Below are 26,864 nucleotides of genomic sequence, written 5' to 3'. Positions count from 1 at the left end.
AAGTGGTTCTTTAATTGATTAGACCTAACAATGCTAGGAACTCTACTTCTAGTAGTACAGAGGCCACTGCTAGCCCTTGGCATAAACTGTTTTAGAGATATGCAAAACAAATGCATTTGATACTTGTAATTTACTACTTATAAGAGGAAATAATTTAATGACTCTAATTATATTCTCAAACATTTGTGGAAAACCAAGGACTATAATGATGTTTGTTGGTTGCTCCTGGTGTCGCTGGATAGAGTGATGAAGGAAACAGATGAGCTCCAGATGGGATTTCCTGGCTCCCACTCCACAGAAGCGACTTAGGAGTTTCTAGGTGTGTCTTCAGTCAGAATCTTCTCTCCTGTAACTACAGGTCTGAAATTGCCAAAAATCAAACACAAACCTTCATCACATGACTGGCTGAATTGAAGGAAAGCTAAACTCTCAGCCTCACCGACTGATATTAAAGTGAGGACATTGGTTAGGAAACAGTGAAATTCTGCAACTGTTTAGGAAGACCCTGATAAACCTGGTGAGTCTCACTGGCCAGAAGTGACCTCCCCATTTCCACTCCCACCCTCAGAGGCATCTATGTCCCCATCCACAGTGGTATCAACCTTTCTGCTCTGTCTGAGGGGATTAACCGGAAATAGTAGTGCCTTTCCATGAGGCAGTAACAGCAAGATAATCCCGATTCTCCTCAGGACCCAACCCCACCACCCTTTTTTGCTTCTAGAACTATAACTAAACTCAAGTCCCATCAAGACCCTACAGGCAAGATACCAAGTGTGAGTCATGATGAGGTGTGCTATACCCCAAAAGAGCTACTTGGGTTTTCCAATATATAAAGCAGAAATATCTAGAACATGTGTGAGAATGGATATGAAGGGTGTGGGATAATGGTGAAGGGAACCCACAGTTGGATCAGGCTGAAAAGTATTGATATGGACAGAGATTCTGCATTTAATGTCGCAGCTCAGGAGTTAGAAAGGTGCTAACGGTTTGGCTGAAACATGGATCAAAAGACGTCCCATCAACAGCAAGTTAGAAATGGCTGGTGTCCTGTGGTTTACCATAGAGGAAGGGATTCAGGGGTTGAGAATGCTAGAGTGAATTTGCCACGTGAAACCTCACCCACACTAAGAGGGCCCAGAAGACATACTTTTCACCCATGCCTTGAGAAACAGATTTGTAAGGAGAGCCTCTGAATCCCTGAAGAGCTCTGTGGCTGCTCTTCTCTATCGGCCGTACCGTACAGTGGGAACCACAGTCACTGAACTGAAAAACACAAATGCAATGTTAGGCCCCACCTCCCAACACTGTTGCTTTGGAGATGAAGCTTCCAACATATGCTTTTAGGGGGACATTCAAACCTCAGCACAGGCTTAATGGAATTACTGCATATCTGCCATGGGCAGAGTAATTGAAGCTTGGAAAAAACCCCAAAAGACTGCAATCCCTACTTAGTGTTGTGAAGCTCACAATCTGTGAGAAAATGATGGCATCACAAAATGTGAGAGCTGGAAGAGATCTTTGAACTTTAATCCAGTCCATTGTTTTACAGAAGAGGAAATGGAGTAGAGGGCACACCCTGCAGGCAAGTTGTAGTAGAACTGGACTAGAAGCTAAATTCCCTGGAAGGAACACTAGAACACACACACACACACACACACACACATACACGTGTGCCTGCACACACAGAGAAAGTAAGAGTGCAGCAAGTGCATGCAGCCTTACTGGTTGGCTGGTAAATGAACCCCTATTTAAAAACTGGGAAATACAGCTGGGTGTGGTTCATGCCTGTAATCCCAGCACTTCAGGAGGCTGAGGCAGGTGGATCATTTGAGATCAGGAGTTCAAGACCAGTCTGGCCAACGTAGTGAAACCCCATCTCTACTAAAAATACAAAACTTAGCTGGGCATGGTGGTGCACACCTGTGCTCCCAGCTACTTGGGAGGCCGAGGCAGGAGAATTGCTTGAACCCAAGAAGTGGAGGCTTCAGTGAGCTCGCGCCACTGCACTCCAGCCGGGGCGACGGAGTAAGACTTAGTCTTAACATAAATAGATAAATAAAATAATAAAAGCTGGGAAATACTAGTGAAGTGATTGAGATCAACGCGCAGTCTTTGACAAGTAACTTAAGTTCTTTGTGCATCTGTGTCCTCATTTATAAAATAGGGATGATAATGGCTACCTTTCAGAGTGTTCTGGGAATGATCAACGATGTATGTAAAACACCCTATCAACTAGCAATGCTTTTGGCTGCAAGAAGCACAAAATCCAACCGATAGCGTTCTAAACAAACAAGGGTTTATTTTTGTCCTGTTAAGATCATGGAGGTAGGTGGCTGCTGGCATTTATTAGTGAAGTGGCATGGGTCTCTGAAAGTTTCTTGGCCTTTCCTTCATGTTTGTGGCTTCATGATGGCCAAATAATGTGAAAGTTCCAGATGTCATGTTTGCATTCAACGTAGGAATGAGAGGAAACGAAGGAAGACACTCCTAGGCACATCTAACCCTTGTCCTGGGGACAGCAGGTTGACCTAGACGTGCCCCAGGAGAATTCTGCTTATATCTCGTGGACCCGGTGCCATCGTCTCATTTCCCCTAGCTAGATGAAAAGCTATGTAAAGCTAAATGTTTGGCTATTACCAGAATGGGGGCAGCAAAGGGAAAGGAAAAGAGGTCGGGAATAGCTTTTTAGTAGCCTATGAACAGGACCTGCCATAAGAACCTATCATAGAAGAGGGCCATTAAAGGGTGGTTTTTGGAATTTTAAGTAAACCGTTGAGGCTTGCCATGAATCTACCCAGGCATTTTGACCTTCAACAATGAACTTTCATTACAAAGAGTTAATGAGAAAGCATGAGCTGGTTTTGGTGTGCAGTTTGTAGCTCCGTCTCATCACTTACTTTTCACATTTTATGGATTTCTTGAAATTGCCCTGGGATTATGGGAATTTGGTGATTCAGGTCGTGAACTCCATTATTTTGGTTTTAGCCCTTAAGGTAAAGATCTGATATTAAGCTGGTCTTTGTATCTATCTTTAACATCTTGGATTTGGAGGTAAAAGTTATTGGATGAAACCCCAAAACACATTCAAGGTTGTGAAATAATGAAAATGTAAGTGGAAGCATGAAGATTCAATGTGTTCTTTATCATCCTTTGCAGCTTAAATAAAACCACTATTCTCAGAGTCAAAAATAATTCAGGATTTAATTGGCAAAGGTATTTTAAGGTTCTGTCTTTTTCTATTTTTCTCCTGCCTTGGTAAAGCTATGAGTTATGTTGTAAGCCCTGAGCATCTTGAAATGGTAGTTACTAAGACAACGTATTAAATTAAGAATTAATTGGATTTTTAAAAATTCTCCTGGCCGGCTGTGGTGGCTCACACCTGTTATCACAGCACTTTGGGAGGGTGAGGCCCGTGGATCACGAGGTCAAGAGACCGAGACCATCCCGGTCAACATGGTGAAACCCCGTCTCTACTAAAAATATAAAAAATTAGCTGGGCATGGTGGCGCGTGCCTGTAATCCCAGCTACTCAGGAGGCTGAGGCAGGAGAATTGCCTGAACCCAGGAGGTGGAGGTTGCGGTGAGCAGAGATGGCGCCATTGCACTCCAGCCTGGGTAACAAGAGTGAAACTCCATCTCAAAACAAACAAACAAACAAACAAACAAATTCTCCTTTGTGTACCTACAAACATATCGGTATTATGGTTCTCATTTTACCTTGGCACAATATTGTTCTAAAGAGAGGCCTATATATTCTTTGGATTCTGAAAATTAACATTTTCACACCTCCATAAGCACACAGAATCTTTTTAACATATAAAGGATCTCCTTCCCAGGGAAAAGTTACTTATGATATACCTGTTAGTAGGCCTCCAGGCTGGCTTACACCAAATTTTAATAAGTCATTGCATTTTCTATAAGTTAATTCCCCAGTTCCCATTGATTTTTTGCCGACAAGGTCCAGGTGTATTTTCCATATGCATTCATTCTGAGCACATGAGATTCCTCTATAGTGGCTAATTATGCATCTCAAATCTAAGGTCTGTAAGTGCTGGCAAGTGCTGCTCACAATAGGGATTAAGTAGACCAGTACATTGTTGCAGTTGTCTATGGAAACAAATGTGAGCTTTCCCATCAGTGTCAGTGCAGAAAGTTAGGGTCAGAAGGCGACTTAAAGAACACACAACACATCCTATTTATGTTACAAAAAATCAAAGCACAGATTTTTGTGGGGTTTTGTTTTGTTTTTTGTTTGTTTGTTTGTTTGGGGGGACAGGGTCTCACTCTGTCACCCAGGCTGGCGTGTCTGATCTCAGCTCATTGCAACCTCCTCAGCCTCAACCTCCTGGGCTCCAGCAATCCTCCTATCTCAGCCTCTCGAGTAGCTGGGACTACAGGTGCGGGCCACCACACCTGAGTAATTTTTGTACTTTTTGTAGACATGGAGTTTTATCATGTTGCCCAGGCTAGTCTTGAATTCCTGAGCTCAAGCAATCTGCCCACCTTGGCCTCCTAAAGTGCTGGGATTACAGGCGTGAGCCACCGCACACCCAGCCTGCGTATTTTTCAATAGAGATCATAGGGGAATGGGCTTCTCCCCATAAGCATTATAAGCTTTTTTCCCTATCTCTGCTGGATGTGAGGCACTAGGTTAGATCTTAGGGATACAAAAGGGACTCAGATATGACCTTTCCCTGAAGAGCTCATGATCTTAGGAACCTGCAAGAGGAGTGAGAAAGGTGAAGGGCCCTGATTTAGGTAGATGTCATCTCTGCCCACCTAAGAGAGAGAAAGGTAGGAAGGGTGGAGATTTAAATTAAATGAAGCCTCTTCTCTTATTCATTTTGTCTTCTCTAAACAATCTTCAGTAGAAGGTAAAGTGATAGCTTTATGTTCAGAAGACTGAGAAAACAAATTTTGATTCAGCTATTTACCCCTTTGCATATCAATTTTTCCTTTCTTTTCTTTTTTTTTGACAGGATCTCACTCTGTCACCAAGACTGGAGTGCAGTGGCACGATCTCAGCTCACCACACCTCCACCTCCCAGGCCCGAGTGATTCTCCAGCCTCAGCCTCCTATACAATCTATATTGAAAGACAGGCAGCTGGGATTACAGGTTCGAGCCACCATACCCAACTACTTTTTGTATTTCTAGTAGAGATGGAATTTCACCATGTTGGCCAGGCTGGTCTCGAACTCCTGAACTCAGATCCGCCCATCTCGGCCTCCCAAAGTGCTGGGATTATAGGTGTGAGCCACAGCACCCAGCCACTCAATTTCTTTATCTGTAAATAAAAATGATAGTAATACCCATCCCCCCATCCATCCCCTAGAATTATGACAGTACATAGTAAAATAAAGCCCCTAGCATGTGCGTTTTGTTGGGAAGAGAATATTCTATTCTCCAGGTGGACTTCAGTGAATGTAATTTTCCTTATGTTTATCCAGAATTGTTTTTCTCTCTCAATTAGCCCTTCAAGGCTGAGACAAAACTTCCCCCAACACCCTTCCTCTTGTGCCTCTCAGATCTGCCGACTTCTAGGGCTGCTGGCAACACAAACCCCTTAGAAATCGTAGAGTGAAGTGTAGGTTAGGGGTGTGGGATTGGGGTGGCTCAGTAGGGTGTGTGGAGTAGGGAGATGGGAGGAAGGTTGTAGCTGCAATCATTGGAGGCTCCTCAGCCTGCAATACTTGGGCTGTGGCTGCCAGCTCTTATGTCTCTAAAACAGGATGAATAGAGAGCCTTCAGCCTCAGCATTCAGGGTTTCCACTCCATCCTCACTTCTCATCTTCCACCACGAAGGGCACCAACAAGGGTTACTTTAGCATGGTTTAGGCAAGTGCCATGCCCTCCACTTAGAATAATTGGGCACTCCATAATTCTTTTTCATTATTATAAATAATGATGATTTTCTTCATTATAAAAAAATACATGTTTTTTAATCAGAAAACGAAAAATGTTGAAATACACTTTTTATTATTTTGAAGCTTCACCATCTTTTAAATGCAAGCATGTCAGTGAATTGTTGAAAGAAGTTTTTGTTGAATTTACTCCTAAGTATTTGATTTTTGATGCTGTTTAAATTGAATTATTAATTTTATTTCCAGATTTTCCATTGCTAGAAATAAAATTTTTATATGTTAATACTGTATCCTTCAATCTTGCTAAAATGCATTAACTCTAATAATTTTTTCTGTATATTCCTAGGTTTTTAAAAATATATAACATCATGTCATCTGCAAATAGATATAGGTTTACTTCTTTTTTTATCTAGATGTCATTTTTTTCTTGCCTAATCATGCTAGTTATAATCTTCAATACATTGCATGAAATAGTGGAAACTGACATCTTTTTTTTTCTCCTGATCTTAGGGAGAAGGCTTTTAGTCTTTCACCATTATGTATGATGCCAGCTGTGATTCTTATAAGGTGAGGATGTTTCCTTCTATTTCTAGTTCTTAAACTGTTTTTCTAAAATCATTAAAGGCAGTTGGATTTATCAAATGTTTTTTCTGCATCTATGGAGATGACTGTGTTCTTTTTGCCCTTCGTTCTATTCATGTTGGTCTATTACATGATTTTTCTTACGTTTAACCAAGTTTATATAACTGGGATAAATGACCCATGGTTATATATGTTGGTGGATTCAGTTTGCTCGTATTGGTTGGGTACGATGGTCTGTAGTTCTCTTTATTGTGGGTGATGTATTTGTCTGCTTCTTTATTTAATTTATTTCTGCTCCACATTATTTTCTTTCTTCTCTTCGCTTCGCATAGAAGTCCTAGGAAGAACTTCTCCTTCCTAGGCCTCCCAAAGTGTTGGCTTACAGACGTGAGCCACTGCACCCAGCCGCTGTTCAAGTCTTCTGTTTCCCTTCTGTTTCCTTGGGGTTGTTCTCTTCAAGATTGAAAGTGGAGTGTTGAACTCTCCAACCACTCTTCATTGAATTATCTTTCTCCTTTTCATTCTGTAAGATTTTGCCTCATATACTTTGGGAGTCCTATTGCTAGGTGTAGTATGTTTATAACTGTTATATCTGCTCGATAATTGACACTTTCATCATTAGGACGTACCGTCCTTTCTCTTTAGTAACGATTTTTACCTACTTTACCTATTTTAAATCTACTTTGTCTATTATTAGTAGAGTCATGACAGCTGCTATACTCTTCATGCTGTGTTACGCATGACATATTATGCTAGGCTATACACAAATGTATACATATTATATGTATATATATGCAATACCTTATGCTACACATAACATGTGCATGCACATATACATAAATCTACACCTTTATGCATACATATATATGATTATATGCTATAAACAGCTAGTTACTGTCTGCACAGTATTTCCTCTCCATCCTTTTATTTTCAAACTATTTGTTTATTTAGATCCTGTTGTACAAGCAAGCATATAGTTGGATCATTTAAAAAAATCCATGTCGCCAGTATCTGCCTTAGATTGGAGTGTTTAATCCATATACGTTTAATGTAATTATTGATACTACGGAATTTATGTCTGTTAATTTGCCTTTGTATCTACACATTTTATGTGCTTTTCTTCCCTCTCTTCATCCATTACTGACTTCTTTTGCATTAAATAGATATATTTGTGTTGGATTTTAATTCCCCTTCACTATATATTTTTTAGTTATTTTCTTAGCACTTACTCTAGGACTTATTATTAACCTCTCAATTTATCCAAATCTAGTTGGGTTTAATACCAACTTAACTCCGATAGCCTACACAAGTTTCGCTCCTGTATAGATCTGTGCCTTCTCTGTGCTGTTTCTACAACAGCACATCTCTATATATTATAGATCCGTCAACACACACAAATTTATCATTATTGCTTGACACAGTTGTCTTTTAAATTTAAAAAAAAAGAGTTTTTTAAAAAAACAACTAAAATTTTTGTCTTTTATATTTACCTATGCAATTACCCTTCTTGGAGATCTTTATTTCTTCATGTGGATTTGAATCACTTACTGTGTGGTGTCCTTTCATATCAGACTGAAGGATTCCTTTTAGCATCTCTTGTAGGGCAGGTCCACTAGTGATGAACTCCCTTAGCTTTCATTTGTCTGGGAATGTTCTATTTTTCTTTCATTTTCGAAAGACATGGAATTCTTGGTTGACTGTCTTTCTTTCACCACTTTCAATGTATTATCTCATTGCCTGCTGGCCTTCGTGTTTTCTGATGTTAAATCTCGTTGAGGATCCCTTGTGTGGGATGAGTCATTCTCTCATGCTGCTTCCAAAATTCTTTGTCTTTTGCTTTAGCTGGTTTAATTGTAATGTGTCTAGGTTTAGATCTCTTTGAGTCTATCTATGTTGAGCTTCAACCATGTGTAGTTAATGTTTTTCCTTAAATTTGGGAGGTTTTCACCCATTATTTCTTCAGATATTCTATCTGTTTTTCTCTTTCTCCTTTCTTTCTGAACCTCATACTATATGTATGTCAGTTCATGTCAAGGTATCCCACAGGTCTCTGAGAATCTTTATTTTTATTCATTCTTATTCTTTTTGGTTCTCACTGTATAATCTCATTTGACCTATCTTCAAATTTGCTGCTTGCTCAAATCTGCTGTTGAGTTCCTTCAGTGAATTTTTTATTTAGCTAGTACAACTCTGAAATGCTATTTAGTTCTGTTTAACATTTCTTCTCATCCTCCCCAACAGCTGCAATACAGTGAGGTGGTTGTGGAGGCTTTCCAGCTGGGGTGAGGTGGTGGGCGCAGCAGGGGGTAGGAGCTGCATGGGGGACCACTTTGTGAGGCCAAGGCAGGTGGATCACTTGAGTCCAGGAGTTCAAGACCAGTCTGGGTGACGTGGCAAAACTGTTTCTACAAAAACTTTAACATTAGCTGGGTGTGTTGGCCCATGCCTGTAGTCCCAGCTACTCAGGAGGCTGAAGGAGGGAGGCTGTGGTGAGAAGATCACTTAAGCCCAGAGGTGGAGGCTGCAATCTATCCTGAGTGGCAGACTGAGACCCCACCTAAAAATAAATAAACTTACAAGCTTTTTTCTATTAAAAAATTATTTTGCAAACATTATGTATCAATAACAAAATAATTTGTTTCTTCTACCTTTTTTTTTTTTTTGAGGTGGAGTTTAGCTTTCATTGCCCAGGCTGGAGTGCAGTGGCACGATCTCGGCTCACTGCTACCTCCGCCTCCCGGGTTCTAGCAATTCTCCTCTCTCAGCCTCCAAGTAGCTGGGGTAGCAGGGATTACAGATGCGTACCACCACACCCAGCTAATTTTTGTATTTTTAGTAGAGATGGGATTTCACCATGTTCACCAGGATGGTCTCCATCTCCTGACCTCAGCCTCCCAAAGTGCTGGGATTACAGGCATGAGCCACCATGCCCGGCCCTTCTTTCGCTTTTTAAAACTTTTTTGTAAGAAACTAAGATATAAAACACACACATAAGGCTAGTCCTACACAGGGTCAGGGTCATCAGTATCACTGTCTTCCGTTGGCTTGTCCCACTAGAAGGTCTTCGGGAGCAAAAACAAACAAACAAGCAAACAAAAAACCGTGTGGACCTGTCATCCCCTGTGAAAACAATGCCTTCTTCCGGACCTGCCTGAAGCTCTTCTTGAGGACTAGGTTTGTTCATACCCGAATCATGCTGTTGTGCTAAATTACACAACAGTTGCTATAAAGTTAATAGTAATTTTTCAGCTCCATTATAATCTCACGGACCATCATCATGTATGGGATCTGTCTTTGACAGAATGTTTTGCCAACCATGACTATAGTTTATGTTCTCCAGAATGTCATAGAAATGGAGCACAGTAGACAGCCTTTTAAGTCTGGCTTTTTTTTTTTTTTTTTTTTGAGACGGGGTCTTGCTGTGTCGCCAGGCTGGAGTGCCGTGGTGCAATCTCAGCTCACTGCAACCTCCGTGTCCCGGGTTCAAGTGATTCTTCCGCCTCAGCCTCTCGAGTAGCTAGGAATACAGGTACGTGCCAAACAGCCAGCTAATTTTTGTATTTTTAGTAGAGACCAGGTTTCACCATGTTGGCCAGGATGGTCTCAATATCTTGACCTCGTGATCCACCCACCTCGGCCTCCCAAAGTGCTGGAATTACAGGCGTGAGCCACCGTGCCCGACCAAGTTTGGCTTCTTCAAGTGGTCATATTTAGGCTAATCCTTCTCACTAGCTGTATCAGTAGTTTATTTTAATCACACTGTAGCATTTCATCTTATACCACAGTTTATTTATTCCCCAGTTGAGTGCAACTTGTGTGATTTTCAAATTACAGCCATTTTGGATAAAGTCACTGTAAACATTTGTATACAGATTTCTGTGTAAACATCAGTTTTGTTCCACTTGGGTAAATATCGAGGGGCAGGATTAGTGGGTCGTATTAAGTGTATGTCGAACCGTATAGGAAATTTTAAAAACTTCTTCCTAAAGAGGCTGTACTAGTTTGCTTTTTCAACATCAGTGTTTGTAGGTTCTAGTTATTTCACATCTTCTCCAACAGTTACTATTTTCAGTTTTGTTTTTTTTTTTAATTTCAGCCATTCTAAAAGGTGGCGTCTCGCTGTGGCTTTAATTTACATTTCCCTAATGGCAGATGTGCTGCATCTTTACTGGAGCTTAATTTATGCATTGGCATCTTTAACACGCACACACACACACACAGTCATGATTGTATGCAGTGTCACCATGAGAAGTATTTGCAGTAGCTGGGATGGAAAACTTTTACATTTCATCTTCTATTCTTCTTTATGTGCTGTCTAAATTTTGTCAAAAGCATGTTAATTTTGAATTTTTAAAACACGTTAATTTTTTCAAAAGTTTCCTCCTGGCCAGGTGCAGTGGCTCGCACCTATAATCCCAGCATTTTGGGAGGCTGAAGCAGGCGTATCACCTGAGGTCAGGAGTTCAAGACCAGCCTGGCCAACATGGTGATACCCTGTCTCTACTAAAACTACAAATAATTAGCTGGGTGTGGTGGACGGTGGGGGGCGCCTGTAATCCCAGCTACTCGGGAGGCCGAGGCGGAAGAGTCGCTTGAATCCAGGAGGTGGAGGTTGCAGTGAGCTGAGATTGCACCACTGCACTCCAGCCTGAGCAACAAGAGCAAAACTCTGTCTCAAAAAAAAAAAAATTTCCTCCTATAGATAAAACCCATCTCTGTGCTTTATGAATTCGCTAATAGTGCTTCATATGCAAAATATAAAAAGAGTAGATTACTCAGATAACCACAGGGGAATCTAAGATTCAAAGGGCATTGTGTTCAGTTCTGTAAAGAGCTCCCTCTCATCCATCTCTTGTTTGTAACTCCTCAAGTTCAGACCTCATCATAAGGTAAGACAATGTTATTTATTTCACCTATTTCAAAAATCTATAACCAATCACTTTGATCACTTTAGTAAGAAAAATGGGCTTGGTGGTTTATGCCTGTAATCCCAGAACTTTGGGAGGCCAAGGTGGGCAGATTACCTGAGGTCAGGAGTTCGAGATCAGCCTGGCCAACATGGCAAAACCTCCTCTACTAAAGATACAAAAATTAGCCAGGTTTGGGGGCACATGCATGTAGCTCCAGTCACTTGGGAGGCTGAGGCAGGAGAATTGCTTGAACCTGGGAGGTGAAGGTTACAGTGAGCCAGGATGGTGCCACTGGACTCCAGCCTGGGCAACAGTGCAAGACTCTGTCTCAAGAAAAAAAAAAAAAAAAAAAAAAAAAGCTTAGAAGGGGGAGCAATATAAAATTTTAATTTCAAAATTGAACCCTAACTACAAAGATATACCATAACACACCTACTAGAATGTATGACACTGGAACACTTGAACATACCAAGCATGGGTGAGGACACAGAACAACTGCAACTCACATACAAGCCTGGTGGGAACGCAAAATGGTACAACCAATTTGGAAAGCATTTTGGCAGTTTCTTAAAAAGTTTCGACCAGGTACAGTGGCTCACACCTGTAAAATCTCAGCTACTTGGGAGGCTGAGGCAGGAGGATCACTTGAACCCGGGAGGTGGAGGCTGCAATGAGCAGAGATCATGCCATTGCACTCCAGCCTGGGCAACAGAGAGCAAGTGGATGAATAAACAATATGAGACATAGCCATAAAATGGAATACTACTCAGCAAGTTAAAATGATGACTATGGATAAATCTCGAAACAACAATGTTGAGTGAAAGAAGTCAGCCAAAATATGAGTACAAACAGTATGGTTCCCCTTATATAAAATCCGAGAATGTGAAAACAAATCTATAATGACAGAAAGCGCATCAGTGGGTGCCTAGGGGTGGGAGAGGGGCCACAAAGAGCATGGGAGCAGGATTACAAAGATGCTCGAGGTAACTTTTGGGGACGGTGGATGTATTCATTATCATGATGCTGGTGATGGTTTCCTAGGCGTATACAGATGTCAACACTTAAATTATCTAGTTTAAATATGTATAGTTTATTTTATGACAATTATGCTTTAATAAAGCCTGCTATAAAATAATGCTTTAATAAAACCTGAACCTTAATGATACTTGCAAAGTGTTTGACTTCCTTATATGAAATTATTAATAAACAGGAAGCCATCCTGATGCCTTTGACTAGAGGCCTGTGGGCCTTTTGTTGTTGCTTGAGACAGAATTTTTCCCTGTCACTCAGGCTAAAGTGCAGTGGCATGAACAGGGCTCACTGTAGCCTCAAGCTCCCAGATTCAAGGGCTCCTCCCACCTCAGCCTCGCAGGTAGCTGGGACTACAGGCGTGTCTGTCTGTCACTCCCAGCTAATTTTTTTGTTTTTTTGAGACAGAGTTTTGCTCTCGTTACCCAGGCGGGAGTGCAATGGCACGATCTTGGCTCACCGCAACCTCCGCCTCCTGGGTTCAGGCAGTTCTCCTGCCTCAGCCTCCCGAGTAGCTGGGATTACAGGCACGCGCCACCATGCCCAGCTAATTTTTGTATTTTTAGTAGAGACGGGGTTTCACCATGTTGACTAGGATGGTCTCGATCTCTTGACCTCGTGATCCACCCGTCTCAGCCTCCCAAAGTGCTGGGATTACAGGCTTGAGCCACCGCGCCCGTCCTGTTTGTTTTGTTTTTGTAGAAAGTGGTTTCACCGTATTGCCCATGCTAGTCTCGAATCCAGGGCTCAAGTGATCGGCCGTCTTCGGTTTCCCAAAGTGCTGGGATTTTAGGCGTGAGCCACTGCGCCTGGCCCAGGCCTGTTTTTTTTTTTTTAATCTTTGAAGCATGAGATGATGGTAATGAGGAGGCTGAAGAAGTCCTGAAGATGGATTGAGTGGTAGAACTCTTTTCTCCTCTCAACTCCTTCTCCTACAACCTGTTGATCAGCTCATTGCTGTAGTATCCAGAACAGAAGCCACTCGTCACACGTGTCCAGTGGGCACTTGGAATGTGGCTAGTGAGGAGCTAAATAATTTATTTTATTTTACTCAATTCACTAATTGAACTAATTTAAAAGGTAATTAAAATAGCAACATGTTGGTGGCTGCCATGCTAAACAGATCAACTGTAAAGCACTTTTTGCTAAAATCTATTTACTGCTGTTCTGTCCCTGTCCAATTGCCATTTTATTTTGCTTCATTTTATTTATTTATTTATCGAGGCAGGGTCTGGCTCTGTTGCCAGGCCGGAGTGGAGTGGTGCAATCATAGCTCGCTGCAGCCTCAACCTCCCAGGCTCAAGCAATCCTCCTCCCTCAGCCTCCCAAGTAGCTGGGACTACAGGTGTATGTCACCACACTCAGCTAATTTTGGTATTTTTTGTAGAGATGGGGGTCTCACCATGTTTCACAGTTTGATCTCAAACTTCTAACATTAGGCCATCCACCCACCTCAACCTCCCAAAGTGCTGGGATTACAGGCTTGAGCTACACAGATGGCCCTGCTATTTTGGTTTTTTGTGTCCTCACAAAGAAGTAGAGGCTTCTTCTATGAGTGATAAAATGGGGGGACTGAGGGATAAAGTAGGGGGACAGAGGGAAAAGAACACCTCTATCATCACAGAATGTTCTTTTGGCCCCTGCTGCTCTCTGTTTGCTGACCATGTTTGAACATAACAGACGTGAACCAATGTGAGAAATAAAATTTGCTGTCTGCTTATTTCCAAAGCCAGGAACTGAAGAGTGATTGAACTGTACTGACTGCCTGTCTTAAAATACACAGAGCAAGTGCTACCATGAGTCAGCCAAGATCAAGTCCCACTCCAGAATGCAGACTGTTTATCACTGCGCCAGAAACCAGGGAAAAGACCAGTTCTGGGACTTTAGGCAGTAGGGCTGGATTGTATGTGGAGAGTTGAAAAACTGTCTACAGAATGTACTCTTACATAATGGCTAAGGTTCCCCCACTGATAAATGCCAATTTTCCAGTGGACCATGGAAAATTGTCTATTTTGGGCCACTCTGTGGGAGGCCATGGAGCTCTTACTCATGTTTTGAAGAATCCTGGAAAGTGCAAATCTATGGCAGCATTTGCTCCAATTTGCAACCAGTTCTCTGTTTTTGGAGGATGGGGTGGGGGTGGGGCAAAAATCTCTCAATGGATATTTGAAACCAGATCACAATAAATAAAAGGCTTATGATGCTGCCATTCTTAGAAGTTCTACTCAGGTTCTGGTTAGATGTAATCGAGGAAATGATAGCTGTGATTACAGGCATATGCCACCAAGCTCAGCTATTTTTTTAATATATATTTTTAATAGAGATGGGGTTTCACCATGTTGGCCAGGCTGGTTTCCAACTCTGGACCTCAAGTGATCTGCCTGCCTCCACCTCCCAAACTGCTAGGATTACAGGTATGAGCCACTATGCCCAGCCTGCTTTGTTATTTATTTATTTTAAAATAAAGAGTCTCTCTCTGCCACCCAGAATTGCAGTTAGGTGGCTACTGAAGTTTCAAAAATGCAGAATTTCACCCATTAATGCTTTTATTTTTCTTAAAAGGTGAATTTAAAAAGGTAGCCTTGCTAGACTCTTTCAATTTCAAGATTGCTTTCAGTGAGACCCACCATGTGGTCATGGATGGTCGACTGGAAAGATTTTGTTCCAGCCAGACCCTGGTTCCCCGGGCCAGTGATGTCCACAGCCCGGCCAGCCATGCTCACCACCCCAGCACCGTGGGCGGCCCTGGTTCTGTCTGTCCTCACCAGCCACATATGGCATCCTGCCTTTCCTGCTGCCTGCTCCTGGGCCTCCCAGCACGCACGTGGAGATTTATGGGGATCCTCACCTCTCTCGTCTCTGTCGCTGTGCCTCCAGCTCTTATGGATCCCTGGAAAGTAGAAGCCTGGGGAAGGAGCCAACACCAAGGAGGGCCTCAGCTCCCTTCTTCACACCACCGCTCCACTCACTATTCACAGATTTGACGGGGCCCATGGAACTTCTGAAATGGTATGAGTGAACATATGCTCCCTCTAAAGCACAGAAAACCCAGCTGCTTCTGGTCTAGTACCATACGAAATCTTATTCAAAAGGACAGGAGTGGCTGGGCATGGTGGCTCATGCCTGTAATACCAACACTTTGGGAGGTTGAAGCAGCCAGATTGCTTGAGGCCAGGAGTTTGAGACCAGTCTGAGCAACAGAGTGAGACCTCGTCACTATAAACATTAAAAATTAAAAAATTAGCATACTCATGCCAGTAGTAGTAGCTACTTGGGAGGCTGCAGTAAGAGGATGGTTTGAGCCCAGGAGTTTGAGACTGCTGTGAGCTATGATTCCACCACTGCACTGTAGCCAGGGTAAACGGCATGAGACCCCATCTCAAAAAAAAAAAAGAAAAAAAGAAGGAAGGAAGGAAGGGCAGAATGACAGGAGCTAATTAAGATATAGGTGACAAATAAATATTGTATACAAATGTTCCGTGATGTGCAGCGGGGCTATGTCCCAATAAACCCATTGTAAAGTTGAAAATATTGTAAATAGAAAATGCATTGATTGATTGATTGAGACAGAGTCTTGCTATGTAGCCCAGATTGGAGTGCAGTGGCACGATCTTGGCTCACTACAACCTCTGCTTCCCGGGTTCCGGTTCAAGCCATTCTCCTGCCTCAGCCTCCCAAGTATTTGAGATTGCAGGCATGTGCCACCATGCCCAGCTAATTTTTGTATTTTTAGTAGAGATGGGGTTTCACCATGTTGGCCAGGCTGGTCTTGAACTCCTGACCTCGTAATCCACCCGCCTTGGCCTCCCAAAGTGCTGGGATTACAGGCATAAGCCACCGTGCCTGTCCGGAAAATGCATTTAATACCCTAGATAATACCAGGTAAACCCACGGTGAAGTCAAACCTCCTAAGTCAGGACTGTCTGCATATTTACCCAAGGTGTACAATGCGATTTTTCTGTGTATGTATACATTGTGAAATGCTGACATCAAGCTAGTGAACATACCCGTACCTCACATGCTTATGTTTTGTTGTGGGGACATTGAAGACCTACTCTCTTAGAAATTTGCAAGTATATAATACTTTATTATTAACTGTGGTCACCATGCTATACAACAGATCTCCAGAACTTGCTCCTCCTGTCTAACTGAAACTTTGTACCCTTCAACAACATCTCTCCATGCCCTACTCTAGCCCTGGCAACCACCATTCTACTCTTGGCTTCCCAGTTCAACCTTTTGAGATTCCATAATTCAGACATTCTTCTGGGAGCACTGATAGGATGCCTACCCCAAAGCCCATATGGTGTCATCAATGTGCATGCTGACACATTTCCTTAATTCGGGAATTACCCCGTGTGATCGAGTTCTCATGTTGGCAGCTGAGAAAGCCACTGACAGCTGGGGAGTTATTTTCTCCTTTAGTCACAAGATGATAGAGGTAATCTTGGATGGGAAGTGTGGGGGAGAGAAGGAGGAGAATGCTCGCGGCTCTGACCACACTTGGAAAGGTGGCTCCTAGTGCTTCCTTTCCCGTACACTCAGCATCTAAAGAACTCACATGTTATCCTGTACATTCAATGAGAAACTGGATCAGATCAACGAAACACGTGAGGTGTCAGAAAGAAGGACCAGGCTTTTAAAAACATCAGCCTTATTGTTATTTTTAAGGATCATTGCAAAAATATTTAATCCAGATTGCTTGTTGCCAAAAAATGGAGGAACCCATAAAACTCAGTAGAGTACTGTTTTCCAAGCCTGAGGTCCGGCCGGAACAGTTATTCAAAGTTAATCCCTCTTGTTTTAGTCAACAGAACAATGACTATGGAACTAAAACAGGCAGACACTTGGATATCTAGAGTTGGTCTTTGTAAAACGTTCGTATGTACCCCGACTAGGAATCTGCCTGACTAGAAGGAGAGTTACTGTTTTGGAATTTTCTATTTGCTGTCTTGGAGATTCCATGGAATTATAGGTTAATCCATTCTTTATTTTGTATGTATTAAACATTATAAATACTCTGTATTTAATGGTGCTAGGTATATAATATGCACAGTATATACAATATTAAATTCAAAAGAGACCACCGATTTTCATTTATTGTTTAAAATTGCTTTTGGACAATCAAAGTTTCTTCTAGGCAATGTATATTTTCCATATTTTTTCCTAAGTGTTATGTGTCACAATATTCAGTTCAAGTGATATTTATTGAGAGCCTTCTATGTGCCAGGTGGGTGATATTTTGGCATTTCTTTCACTTCAAAGGGGTTTGTTAATTTCAGCTAAGTTTGGGATGGACTTCTCCACACCTCTCAGTTTTCTTTCTTTGCCCTTGCCAGATGCCCCATTTCTAGCAATAGTGTAAACACTTACTTCCGCCACGATTAAATGAGAGGGACAGGATTCTACTCAATGCTCATAATTTTACCTTTAGAACTAAAATCTAATGCTTTTTGTTTTTTTTAGACAGGGTCTCTGTCACCCAGAGTGGAATGCAATCTCAGCTCACTGCAGCCTCCGCCTCTTGGATTCACAGAATTCTCCTGCCTCAGCCTCCCAAGTAGCTAGGATTACAGGCACCCGCCACCAGGTCTGGCTGATTTTTGTATTTTTAGTAGAGACAAGGTTTCGCCATGTCAGGCAGGCTGGTCTCCAACCTCGGCCTCCCAAAATGCTGGGATTACAGGCATGAGCCACCTGAAATCCAGACTGAAATCTAATTCTTGATTCCAACTATAGATTATGGCTTCTCTTTTAAATTAAAGCTACAAAATATGTCACATGGAAGAGATATGAAGAGAAATGAAAGAATACATAAATACAAGCTGTTAGGATGATGTGATTTTTTTAATCTGTTTTATACTTTCATTACTTTTAAGATGCTATATTAAAATGGAAAATAAATAAACTTGCTTTCTTACTAATAAACCCTAACCATTGGCCTCAGGCAATTTCACCCTCTGAAGCCTTGTTTACACTCAGAGTACAGGTGTTAAATATCATATTGATAGCTTTTTCTGGATTCAGATTGGCCTACAGGTCTCTTACATACTCTCGAATAATTTCTCTTCCTTACACTGTCTCTAAGCTTTGAAGTTTGGTTTTTCTTTTATTAATTCTGCTTTCAAAACCATTACCGTATTTCTTCTCAATAATTGAAATTTTTATAAAAATGTGTTAAATGCTTTTGGTAATCATTTTATTTCCTGCTTTAAGATAAACTTGTCCGTTTCTCTAAGTCCCGACTTTAAACCTGGATTTGTTTCATTAAGCAAAAACCGAGAAATCTGTATACTGACAACTGCTCGTACATCATGAACTGCCCTTGTTCAGGAATACTGTGTATAGCTGTGTGGGTGGCTTACAGATGAACGGAGGGTATTTGCTAATATGTGACAAGAGGAAGAGCCACCACATGGGCTGGCAGCAGCCCTTCCTTAGGATTGAGAACGGATGTAAAAGACATTCGAACTATCAATCAATGGCCTTGCTTTCAGGCACTTACAGGTTGACAGAGGACACTTAAAAAACAGCAAACAGAAGAAATTTAAGAGAGTAATTTCTTTCTGGTTGAATGAATAAATTTCAAAGGTATTTAAAGAAGGAAGAGATGAAAGTGGACTGAAGCATTCAGGTACAGTTCCAAAAGTCAGTGGCATTTTAAAAAGATGATTACATTTATTAAGACCAGTGGTTTATCTATTTTTAGTTACACACAGTTTTTATGTGGGGACAATCTTATCCACAAGGTAGATCATTAGAGAAACACACAGTGGTTGGAGTGGTATCAGCACCTCCTTCCTCTTCTCAGACACCTTCTATCCCACCCTGACTTCGATGCCTGGAATTTGAGTTAAGGTATGGCCCTAGTAAGATGATCTTTTAAAAAAGATATCCTCAAAAGGCTAAACATACCAAACACAATCTACCCAGATGATTCTGATGAACGAGGCTGTTTGTGCCTCGGCTCAAACAGATGAAGACAGGCCCTCAAGAGAAGATTCGAAGAAGAGACTACAGAAGCTCCGTTCTGAGAAGGGTGATGAGATCTCAAGCCATCTGGGCGGATCACCTGGGGTTGGGAGCTCGAGACCAACCTGAACACATGGAGAAACCCCGTCTCTACTAAAAATACAAAATTAGCTGGGCATGGTGGTAGGTGCCTGTAATCCTAGCTGCTTGGGAGGCTGAGGCGGGAGAATTGCTTGAGCCTGGGAGGTGGAGGTTGCAGTGAGCCAAGGTTGCACCATTGCACTCCAGCCTGGGCAACAAGAGTGAATCTCCATTTCAAAAAAATAAATAAATAAAAGAAATCTCAAGCCGTCCTGTTCCATCTTATCCACTTGTAAACCATCCCTTTGCCCAGTATGTTTTCACTGTATAGCAAGCTTGTCCAACCTGGGGCCTGTAAGCCACATGTGGCCTAGAATGCCTTTGAATGTGGCCCAACACAAATTTGTAAACTTTCTTAAAATAGTATAAGTTTTTTTTTGGAATTTTTTTAAGCTCATCAGCTATCATTAGTGTATTTTAAGTGTGGCCAAGACAATTCTTCTTCTTCTTCCACTGTGGCCCAGAGAAACCAAAAGATTGGACACCCCTGATCTCCAGGCTATCTGCCTGTTGACACCATTAGCTCCTGCATCCAACCATGGCCATGGTAAGGACTCCATGATCCGGTGTCACTGATATGGTTTGCATCTGTGTCCTCACTCAAATCTCATGTTGAACTGTAATTGCCAATGCTGGAGGTGGGGTTTGGTGGGAGGTGATTGGAGCATGAGGGCAGTTTCACATGGTTTAGCACCATCCCCCCTTGGTGCTGTCATCACAATAGTGAGTTCTGGTGATATTTGGTTGTTTAAAAGTGTGTGGCACCTCCCCACTTTCCCAAAGGCACTCTCCCTTTGCCTCCTGCCATGATTGAAAGCTCCCTGAGGCCTTCCCAGAAGCAGAAGCCGCTATGCTTCCTGTACACCCTGCAGAACCATGAGACAATTAAACCTCATTTCTTTCTTTTTTTTTTTTGAGACTGAGTTTCGATCTTGTTGCCCAGGCTGGAGTGCAGTGGTGTGATCTTGGCTCACTGCAACCTCTGCCTCCGGGGTTCAAGCAATTACCCTGCCTCAGCCTCTGGAGTAGCTGGGGACTACAGGTGTGCCGCCATGCCCAGCTAGTGTTTTGCATTTTAGTGGAGACAGGGTTTCACCATGTTGACTGGGATGGTCTCGAACTCCTGACCTCGTGATCCACCAGCCTCAGCCTCCCAAAGTGCTGGGATTATAGGCATGAGCCACCATGACCAGCCTAAGCCTCATTTCTTTATAAATTACCCATGGTTGAGTATTTATAACAAAGCAAGAACAAACTAATACAATCACGCAAAGCAGATGACTCGCCCTCTGACATAATCATCAGAAGATGAATAGTCGTCTAATGCTGCATCATCACAATGCCTACGTCATTCACCTCAGTTCATTCAATCCCATAGGCATTTTGTCATCTCTTATCACCACAAGAAGAAGGGTGAGTATGGTACAGTACAATGAGATATTCTGAGAGAGGGAGAAGGACTACATTCACGTAACTTTTATGACAGTATATTGTTATAACTGTTTTTCTTTTAGACTCAGTCTCTTACTCTTGTCCACCAGGCTGAAGTGTAATGGCACGATCTCGGCTCACTGCAATGTCTGCCTTCCAGGTTCAAGTGATTCTCCTGCTTCAGCTCCCAAGTAGCTGGTATTATAGGCACCTGCCACCATGCCAGGCTAATTTTTGTATTTTTAGTACAGACGGGCTTTCACCATGTTGGCCAGGCTGGTGTCAGACTCCTGACCTCAGGTGATCTGCCCGCCTTGGCCTTCCAAAGTGCTGGGATTATAGGTGTGAGCCACCACACCCAGCCAATTATTCTATTTTATTATTGTTATCATTGATCTCTTACTGTGCCTAATTTATAAATTAAACTTACCGTAAGTACATATGTATAGGGAAAAAAAACACATGGTACAGAGGGTTCAATACGAATCTGTGGTTTCAGGAATCCAGTGGCGGGGGGGTGTTTGAACATATCCTTTGTGGATAAGGGGCACTACTGTACTATATAAACTTTATAGACTATGAATTTTGAGTCTCTGGGTCACCTCCTCTATTGAGATTCTAGCAAAGCCCCTGATATAAAAGTTCATTAAAAAGTTGTATTCTATATAAGCAAAGGTAAATGAGTGTAGAATCATTGTAACCACAGGTTTCTCCTTTTTTCCCCAAGTCTACTGTGTTATCAGCCCTTGAGTTCAGCCTTGGCTGTTGCAATTGGAGTGTAATCCATGGGGACAAACTCAGTGCAGAGGATGTGGTTCAGGATGCAAGGGCAAGGACACAAAGTGGAAAAGACAAGAATACTCTTAGCAAGGACAAGGAAGGAGACATCAACTCAAAAGAAATATACAGGGCAGGCCGGGCGCGGTGGCTCACGCCTGTAATCCCAGCACTTTGGGAGGCTGAGGCGGGCAGATCATGAGGTCAGGAGATCAAGATCATCTCAGCCAACATGGTGAAACCCCATCTCCACTAAAATACAAAAAAAATTATCCCGGCACGGTGGCACGCACCTGTAGTCTCAGCTTCTCAGGAGGCTGAGGCAGGGGAATCGCTTGAACCTGGGAGGTGGAGGTTGCAGTGAGCTGAGATCACGCCACTGCACTTCAGCCTGGTGACAGCAAGACTCCATCCAAAAAAAAGAAAAGAAAAGAAAGGAAGAAAGAGAGCAAAGGAGACAACGGGAGAAATTTTGAGGTAGAAGGGAGTGGAAGTTAACACCGTTATCAGTCTCCTTGTCTACACATCATGAGGTCATCGGCTAAGGAAAAAGTCATGTTTGCGCTGGAATCTCAAGGGGAACCGAAAAGATTTAGAAAAGCCCAGCTCCGTCCTCTTCCTTCCTATTCCACCACCTTCTGACCTAATCCTGTAAAAGAAAATGTCAACCCATGTGTAGTCAGTGATCTTCATGTGTCTGGCCTGAGAAAACAGCCATTAACCAAACAAACATAATCCCCACTTTCTTGGAATGTTATAGGTCTAGTTGAAAATAAGGACCCTAAGTATCCATGTGGGTTGTGAGGAAGAAGTGTCCACGGGGGTTAGCCCTTCTGGGGTAGACATCGTATAGCAGACAGATGCTATGACAGACAGGGCTAGTTAAGGGAAGAGTGAGGGCTTCAAGCTGATGCTGGTTACTTCCCTCCAGACTAGGCAATTGTTTCTTCGTGGATTTCCCTGCCTCCTATCTCTTTCCAGTCCTATATGCCACCACCAAATTAACCATTGTTATCATGTTTATGCTCGAAAATCAATAGTCAAAATATTCCCCCAGTGCCTACCACTTAGGCTCCAAGCATTTTAGGTTAAGATCAAAGGCCTCTACCAGCCAGGGCCTAACCTTCCTTCTATACTTGGCTTCCACAAACCTCCATTCCAGCCAGACTCACAGACTGTCCTTCATACATGCCATTCTGTATTACTTCTCCACTTCTGTCTTTGCCCATCATCTTGAGTGTTCTTCCTCCACTATCCACTCTTAATGTCTCATTTGTGCATGAAGACTCAACTCATGTCCATCAGAAAGTGTTCTCTGATCCCCAGCACTAGAAGCAAGCTCCCTCTCCATGGAAATTTGTTCATACTTCTCCTAGAATATTTTTTTTACAACATTCCTTGAACTGTGGTTATTTTTATACTCTTCACATCTTCCTATCATATTTTCAACCTAAAGACAGGATTTGTGTCGCATCCACTGTTAGACTCCATAATACTTTGTACTCCAATAAAAAATAGATTTAGCTAAGGAAATGCTCTGCTAATGTTTGCTGAAATTAGTGCTAAAAATATGTCATCTTGAGTGGATGCTTGGAACTTCCCTGTGATCCTGCACACATTGATTCTTATGGATACACATTTTTTTCTGCATTTCTGGAAGATAAATGTTCTAAATTACATACATGCTTTATCCATCCATCCATTCATTATTTAATATAAACATATTGAATGCCTACCATATGCAAGGTATGCACAGGATAGGGATGGTGCTGGCTCTGGCTTTATGCAGTGTACACATTCATTGATCAATGTTTATGTCATTTTGTTTCCTTTCTTTCCAGACAAAGGGAAGTGAAGACTCACTGCACCTCATTACTGTCAGCAGAGAGCAATGTGCAATTGGAATGATCTTTGTTTAAGTTGTGACCTATGGGCTCAGAATAAACCTTGTAATGTACAGAACCAAATTATGTGCATTGACAGAGAATACTGGCCTTTTGGAAATTCATCTCATATTTATTGCTTAGAGATTTTACTTTTAGAAGACATCAATTACATTTCCCCACTTTTTCTCTCTTATCTGCAATTATTTTTCTGGCAGTCATCCAATAAAGAGCTTCAAGTCACTTTTTTTTAGATTGAAATGAACTTTGATGAAAATTGAAAATCCATGCTTTCTTCCTAATGACGTTAATAGAGAAAAGCCTCCAATTTTGTAATTATAATCAATATATAAAGGGGAAGTGGCCACAAATATACTGCACATCTTAAGCCGACTGGGTTTGGTTACTTTAATTTTTAAACAATCAGGACATTTTAAAAGTTGCTGTTTATACTTTTAAAAAATGTCACACGCTATGAGTGCACCCAGTCTTGATGCCTCGCTAAAAGCGTTAGCTGTCTTTTAGCTCCTTCTCCTGCCAGAGCCTTTATCCTCATTTTGGGTCTGGGGGTACACATGCCGGTCTCTTGCTTCCTAAGGACCTCATTACCCATTTCTCTGCACCAGTGTTTGGGGATCCAACCTATCTGTGCCTCCGTTAGCCAGGAGCCTCCGGATCTTTCCAGATTTCTTTGCAATACTGCTTGATGCACTGAATCCATTTCTCTCCTAGCCTGGCGCTTAGGAGGCAGGCTGGCGCTCCCTGGCTCTGCCTTCCCCATCTCCCTGTCTTTTCTCCCACGGCCCATCTGCCCCTCCTTTCCTCCCCCGCTTCTCCTCTCTGCTCCCCTTTATTTCCACTCCCCACCCGCGTGGCTTTGCTCTCCCTCTCCCAGCTCAGCTCGTCTGTATTAGGAGCTCCGGAAGCTGCCGGCGACTCTCCCCGGGAGCAGCGTGACTGACACGGACTCCTACAGCCGGGAGGAGGGAGAAGGGAGGAGAAGGGGAGGGCCGCAGGAGGAGGGTGTAGTGGCCGACCACGGATTTGCGTTGCCGAGGACGGGACCCCGGGGCAGCGAAGCAGGTAATGCTGCAGCGGTCGCGGCCGGGTCAGGGGGCGGGGGTGCGGGCAGGGTGCAGGTGCGGGGGGCGACTGGCTGCCAGCGCTGGCAAGTTGCGTGCGATGGGTGGGGTGGGAAAGCGGCCCGACGCGGCGGCGTTGGCGGCGGCGCGCGGGGAATAAAGGCGGCGCGGGCGCAGGGTCCGGGACGCGGGGCGCGGGCGGACTCCCATCTGGGTCAGCGGAGCGGCGCGCCCTGCCCCCGCCTCCCCAGCCCCGGAGTCCCGGCCGCTCGGAAGGCGGGGTGCGGGCGGGAGCGGCTCGGGGCTGGCGGGCGGCCGCGGCCTCCCAACCCAAGCACCACCACCCGCCCGGCCGCTCTAACTTTGGGGGTCTCGCCGCCCCCTCCCACCACCCCCCCGGCTGTGAGTCTTCCAGGGGCGTGGGGGTAGGGATGGGAGTAGGGGTGGGGGTGGGGGTCATTGCGCGGGTTCTGACCTGAGCCACCTCGATCAGAAAGTGCTGGAAAGAAACAGACCTGGCTTCCCCGCTGCGGAACCTGACTTGAGGCGATGAGTCACTTCTGAAAAATGCAGAAGCAACTGAGGCTTGGGGGAACGGCTCGGAAAAACGGCACCACCGCGGGCTCTCTGACTGCTTTGGGTAGATGGGTTGTTCGTGGAAGTGGCCGCCCTAGCCTCACTTTTAGGGCGGAAAATCACCCTGCAGATGGCCTTTTCTTTATTCTCATCAGAGTGTTCGCTCCAAGTCGCAGCGATATTTGAATGCATGCATTCTTAAGAACGAGTATGTATGGGTGACTGCATTTAGGAAAATTGGACTAGGACTAGCTCCAAACAGCCAGAGTGGAGATGAACACTTGGTAAAAAGATCTAGGACCTTTGGTTTTATAGTCATGGGCATGCAGAAGCCTCTGGGACTCGAGGCACTAGTTTACTGAGTACTCCTATTTCTTTACTGCTTCTGTAGATTTCATTTAAGGAATACTCCTTAGAATTCTTGGTAAACTATCTAAGCCCACTTAGTGTAAAATTACAACGGTAGAGTGAACTTTAGAGAGGTGGATCTATAGTTACTAGAGTCTAATTAGACTGCAAGCCTCTTGAGAGCAAGGATGGGTTGTTTGATAGTTCCTGCGGCACCAAACGGTATTTGGCTCATAGCATGTAATGGACAGACAATAAAAGTTTGTAAAATAGTTAATTCAGTACCTTAAGTGTAGCTGGAGCTTGACTTTTTGAATATACTGTATGTTTTGCAAGGAAAGGCGGCTTCTCCATGAATCCTGAAATTTAAAAAAATTCTTAATTTTACAATCAAAGTGTCATATAAATATTTCGCAAGGATAAAGAGAAAAAGAAGTTGACTATGAGAAATCAGGAAGGTGATTATCAAGGTGGTTTTTGCCAGTAGGAAGTAGGTTTTTGTTTCCCATAGTTAATGTGAGAAGTAATTTAATTTGTTGATAAACTGTAGGATTTGGTAAACTTTTGAGTTAAGAGCTCGATAGTAAACATGTAGGTTTTGCAGGCAACTACTCAATTCCACAGTTATAGTTTGGAAGCAGCTAAAGACAGTACCTAAAGGAATGGTATGGCTGTGTTTCACTTTATTTACAGACATTGAACCTTGAAGGTCATATACTTTTCACCAGTAACAAAATATTTTTCTCATTTTTTCCAGTCATTAAAAACTGTAAAAACCATTCTTGGCCGGGTGCGGTGGCTCACGCCTGTGATCCCAGCACTTTGGGAGGCCGAGGCGGGTGGATCACGAGGTCAAGAGATCGAGACCATCCTGGTCAACATGGTGAAACCTCGTCTCTACTAAAAATATAAAAAAAAATTTAGCTGGGTATGGTGGCGCGTGCCTGTAATCCCAGCTACTCAGGAGGCTGAGGCAGGAGAATTGCCTGAACCCAGGAGGCGGAGGTTGCGGTGAGCCGAGATCGCGCCATTGCGCTCCAGCCTGGGTAACAAGAGCGAAACTCCGTCTCAAAAAAAAAAAAAAAAAAAACATTCTTAGCTTGAGGGAGGGGCAGAAAACACAAAAGTTAAGAGAGAGGGGAATGGATTTGTCCTGCTGGTAATAGTTTGTTACTCCCATTGACTCACTCTGTGCTAGAATTTGGCAAGGAACATTTTGAAAGAATAAACGGGCCACATTCTATTGAGTGCCTGTTATACCCTGGTAATT

At 43.0% G+C, this 26,864-nt stretch overlaps 1 protein-coding gene and 1 long non-coding RNA gene across 13 annotated transcripts in view; one reads left to right on the top strand and one right to left on the bottom strand.

Moving 5' to 3' along the window:
* Nucleotides 1-129: 129 nt before the first annotated feature.
* On the bottom strand, nt 130-25,241 carry LOC108591102 (uncharacterized). Its single transcript, XR_004741548.3, has 3 exons — nt 25,146-25,241; nt 1,148-1,263; nt 130-360 (listed from the first exon to the last, which is right to left on the bottom strand). It is a non-coding gene; the product is annotated as an uncharacterized LOC108591102 (long non-coding RNA).
* Nucleotides 24,468-26,864, top strand: part of CAP2 (cyclase associated actin cytoskeleton regulatory protein 2) — a 142,193-nt gene continuing 139,796 nt past the window's right edge. For 8 of the 12 annotated variants that reach the window (XM_035294829.3, XM_035294827.3, XM_008993922.6 and 5 more), the window contains exon 1: nt 24,468-24,671. The gene's annotated coding sequence lies outside the window, so the exon portion shown is untranslated. Of the gene's footprint in view, nt 24,757-24,882; nt 25,073-26,864 lie in introns of those variants that run through there. The other 4 variants (XM_078368287.1, XM_035294824.3, XM_078368288.1 and 1 more) reach the window with 4 other exon arrangements.

The sequence above is a fragment of the Callithrix jacchus genome, chromosome 4 (genome assembly GCF_049354715.1).
Source record: "Callithrix jacchus isolate 240 chromosome 4, calJac240_pri, whole genome shotgun sequence".
NCBI lineage: Eukaryota > Metazoa > Chordata > Mammalia > Primates > Cebidae > Callithrix > Callithrix jacchus.
Note: the sequence above shows the minus strand (reverse complement) of the source record. Positions and strands in the feature narration are given on the sequence as shown.